The sequence below is a fragment of the Arachis stenosperma genome, chromosome 10, assembly GCF_014773155.1.
Source record: "Arachis stenosperma cultivar V10309 chromosome 10, arast.V10309.gnm1.PFL2, whole genome shotgun sequence".
Classification (NCBI taxonomy): domain Eukaryota; kingdom Viridiplantae; phylum Streptophyta; class Magnoliopsida; order Fabales; family Fabaceae; genus Arachis; species Arachis stenosperma.
The window spans coordinates 65,476,846-65,481,845 of NC_080386.1; positions in this window are offsets into that span (position 1 = coordinate 65,476,846).

Consider the following 5,000-nt stretch of genomic DNA (forward strand, 5'->3'; position numbering starts at 1 on the left):
CACTCTATACTAAAAAAAGACATCCTAGCCTTTTATTCACTAAGGGTGAGTTTTTATACAATCACACACATACCACCACTTACTATTATTCTACTTCTTTCTAACAATGACTATCTCATTTCACATTCAAACATTTCTTTTATTGAATTAAAGATGCAGGGGACAGACATGCTCTTAGTTAAGTGAAAGTAAACACACAAGCACAAGCTTAAACTAGCTTACTTATTTTAAGGTAAACACACATAATGCAAAGACTATTAAAATGACAACTTAAGGGTGCAAAGACACTTCAACAGATAGAATGCATGCTTTTTCTTTGTAGTGATGAATAAGGAGCAAGTCCACCTTTTATTTGTCATGCTTTTTCTTTCTTCTCTCATATACTTGGTTGTTGGTGTTCCCTGTGTCCTTGTTTGTTGTCTGTTGGCCCCGCCAAAATCCAGCTTTGTTCATCGTCTCCTCTACTCTATCTTCAAGCATCATGGCTTTGCTTACTTCTATTTCACTTTTCTCTTTGAAGTACTCTTCAAATGTTGGGAACGCTGGATCCATGTTGTGCAGATGATCTCTAATATAGTTCAGTTTGATTTGACTGTTAATATTGTAATCTGCTTGGACCTCATACCTCGCATCTTTGAGGGCTGCAGACTCATTGAGAGCTCTCATGGTTTCAGCCTGCATTTGTGCTAACTTCCCAAATGCCTCATGAGATTGAAAGGCATGCTCCTCTTGCATTGCAACAAATTTTGACTCAAACTCATTTTGTTGGTTCATCATTGCCAGTTGCCATTCTTTTTGTTCTTCGTAATGCTTCAAGTATTGTGAATGGTATTCTTCTTGCCTTTCTTGAATTCTTGTGTACTGGTGTGACAGTCTTCCAATTGCTTCTTGCATTTGAGTCATATCCATATTGCCATGTGGGACAAAGTGTGGCTGTTCCTCCTCCTCTTGTGATTCTTCTTCTGGTTGTGGCTCATCTTCGTCCATTGCTTCTTCTCTTTGCCTTCTTGGTCTTCGGCCATGATGTGCTTCGAGAGTCGTTGTCATTCTTTCAATGGTTATGGGTAAGCCTTGGCTTACCCACTTTGGATTTTCATCTTCCAGTGGTACTTTAGCCTTCACACACAACCTCCAAATGGTACTTGGATAGTACAACCAAGATCCGGATGCATTCTTCTCAGCAATCCGTTGGATATCTTTTGCAAGGATCTCATGGACTTTGATCTCTCCTCCTACCATGATGCAATGCAACATCACAGCTCTCTCCTTGTTAACTTCTAAGGTGTTTACTGTGCCCAGAATTGATCTTTTCATCAGCTCATACCATCCTTTAGCTTCTGGGGTGAGGTCACATCTCTTCAAATACTTGTATCGGTTCTTCCCAGATCCTTCCCATTCGGAGTTCTCTAAACAAATATCTCTAGCAATCGCATCATAATCCTGATCCTCATTCAACCTTTGTTGGTATCCTGGTTCATTAAAGCGGACTGACTTTAGCCCCAAGACTTTCTTGATTGCATTTGAGCTAAAATCTACTTCCACTCCCCGCACATAGCTCTTGTATGTTGGTGGCTCACGCAAGTCAAGCCTTGGGACGTTGGCATAGAACTCTCTTACAATATTGGCATTGATTCGAGTATCTGGTGATGTAAGCTCCTCCCACCTCCTCTTTTGAATTTTGTTCTTCATTTCTTGACATCCATCATCCGGAAATAAGAATGGAATTTCTGGATAGATCTTCTTGTCGTTCATCCACTCCATTTGAAATTGATGGTATGAAGATTTGAATCTCCATCGGTCATATTCATGGGTGCTCTCCTCCACCATAGGTTCTTTTCCTTTTCTTCGTTTGGTTCTTGATGAGGAGGCCATGATCACTTAGTTGGTGGAGTTTTGTAAGGTTAGAGGGGGTGTGAAGAGTGTTGGAGAGTTTGATGTGAGTTTGGAGCACAAAGAGATAAGACCGAATTGGTTGGGGTAAGAATTGATGAAGAGGTGTAGCTTATGATGAAGGATGAAAGAATTGAGGTTTCAATGCCACAAGGATTCGGTTATGTGCATGGCTAAAAGGTGGTGAGCTTTTTAAATGAGCAATGAAAGGCTAGGATGCAATTGGACTTAAGGGAATCAAAGGTATGTATGTAAGGATAAATGAAGACAAAATATACTCCTTGCCTTGCCTTTGCCGTGACCAACTTCTGAGGAATGGCAGATTCTTTTTTTGATGTGATGATATTTTGTCTTCATGCTATGCTTTCCTTTGTCTTGTCTCTTTCATTGAAGATTCTTTGACTACCTAATCATCACAACAAGACAAAACACATTAGTTTATCCAACTATGGCTAGAGTTGTTCTTTTTATAGCAAAACAATTATTTAAACCGTGACACTCTCTTAGGAGGACACCAAACTTAGTGTTTGGTCATATAAAAAGAAAATAAGTCTCTTCCTCCAATTAGTGCTATGTCACAAGTTCGTAATAATTGTTTTTGTTATCTTTTTTTTCTCTTTTTTTTTTCATGAAGGATCAATTGTATCTCTAAATTAGTGCATCAAAGTTTGATGGACACCAAACTTGTTTCTTGACAAAAGGTGCTTCACAATTGATGCCTTCATTACCCAAAAAGAAATTGTCTATTTATGAGATTTTGGAAAATAACAATTGTATGATTATTGATGCATGAATTCCTAACTTTCCTGAAGTTATGTGAACACCAAACTTAGTGTTTGGCTATATGCTTTATCAAGACACTTCAAGCATGTAAAACGGAATTATTGCTTGAAAGCATACCAACTTCAGACAATGCATGCAATTAATGATCCTGTTCATGAAAGGAAAGGGAGTTCATGCTCAAATGGTCATAACTTATTGAATTTAAAATGACATGAATTTTTAAAGCATGGGTTGCCTCCCATGAAGCGCTCTTTTATTGTCATTAGCTTGACATTGAGGCTCTCTTTTATGGTGGTTGGTGCTTGTAGGGCCTTAATTTGTCTCCTCTGACTGTGATTCTTTTTCTTGTTTTCTGATGTTCAATCTCAGCATGCTCTAAAGAGAGTATATTGCTGACAGTGTAGTAGTCCTCAGTTTGTTGATTTGACCCCAGCTGTTGATATATTAGCTGTACTTTGTCACCTTTGGAAAGCCCCTCTGTTGGAATCTTCCTATTCTTCCAACCCCTTTTTGTCTTGTTCCTGCTTTTCATCCTTCCTTTTGTTGATCTTTCTTTTCTAGTCATGGGCTTCTCTTGGGGACCTCTCTTCTTTGTGGCTAATATTCCAATATCTTCTTGAGCTTCTTCATTAATTTGCACAATCCTTGTCCTTGGGGTGTTGCTGTGACTTTCCTTGTCATTTTCTCCCTTCAGCTGTGATCCTCCCTTATCAATTTCCATAGAGGCTTTCTTCTTTTCACTAAACTGTGCTTCTGATAAGACCTTCAGAATGACACTATGATCATGCATCCTGAGAGTTAACTCCCCTTTCTCTATGTCTATGATGGCTCTAGCCGTAGCCAAGAATGGTCGTCCCAATATAACAGAGTCACTATCATCCTCGTCTGACTCTAGAACCACAAAGTCAGCAGGGTATATAAGGCTGTCCACCTTGACCAACAGATTTTCAACTACACCCCTAGGGTGCACCATTGACTTCTACCAGCTCCAATGACATTTGTACTGGTTTGACTTCTTCTATAAGCAACTTTTTCACCAGGGAGGATGGTATTAAATTAATACTCGCTCCGAGATCGCACATTGCTTTAGTGATGGTCACTTCCCCAATGGTGCAGGGTAACAAGAAACTCCCTGGGTCCTCAAGTTTGGGAGGCAGCCCTTTTTGAATCAAGACTCTGCATTCCTCAGTGAGTAATATGATTCCCTTCTCATCCCAACTTCTTTTCTTGTTGATAAGGTCTTTCAAGAACTTGGCATATAAAGGCATTTGCTCAAGTGCTTCAGCTAGAGGAATATTGATTTCCAGCTTCTTGAAGGTCTCAAGGAACTTGTGGAAATGTTGGTCCTTAACCTCTTTGTTGAATTTCTGAGGATATGGCAGTTGAGATGTGATGCTCTTTTCGATCTGCTGCTTTCCTTGATTCTTTTCCTTTGAGCTATGTGGCTGGTCCCCCTGTTCTTTGAGTTTCTCATTGTTTTTGGTTGGCATCACAACTTGCTCCTCAGCTTGATCTGCTTTTGTTTGCTTCTCTTCCTCTGGTTGTTTCTTTGGAGTGTCATTGTTGCTCATCAATATTCTCCCACTTCTCAATTGTATTGCCTTACACTCCTCCTTGGGATTTGGGATTGTGTCACTAGGCAATGAGCTTGAAGGTCTCTCAACGGACATTTGCTTGGAAATTTGCCCGATCTGCCTTTCTAGGTTCTTTATGGAGGCCTCATGATTTTTGTTTGTCATTTCTTGTAATTTCATCATTTTCTCTATCATGGATTCCAAGTTGGTGATTCTTTGGGGTTCAGGTGGTGCTTGTGGTGGGTTATGAGATGTGGTTGGTGGATGATAGGAATTTTGATTAGTGGATTGGTACTGGTTGGGATTGGGGTAAGTGGTTTGTGGTTTTCTATAGGTATTTTGGTTGGTTTGTTGCTGGTTGAAATTTTGATTGTGTCTTGGGTTGTTTTGGTTTGAGTTTCTCTGCCATGGTTGTTGGTTTTGGTTGTGAGTGTCTCCCCATCTGAGATTGGGGTGATTCTTCCATGAGGGGTTGTATGTATCACCATAAACTTCATTTGAATTAGAATGCATATACTGAACTTGTTCTTGCTGTGGCTCTTCTTGAACTTCTTCATTTTGTCCCCATGTGGTTGATGGTTGGCTAGTGTTGACTGCTGCAACTTGAAGGTTGTCAATCCTCTTGGTCATTTGCTCAAATTGTTGTTGAATTTGCTGCTGCATTAGTTTGTTTTGAGCCAGGATTGAATCCACTCCTTCTAGCTCCATTACTCCTCTTCTCTGTGATGGTTGGCGACTTCTTTGATGAGCAAA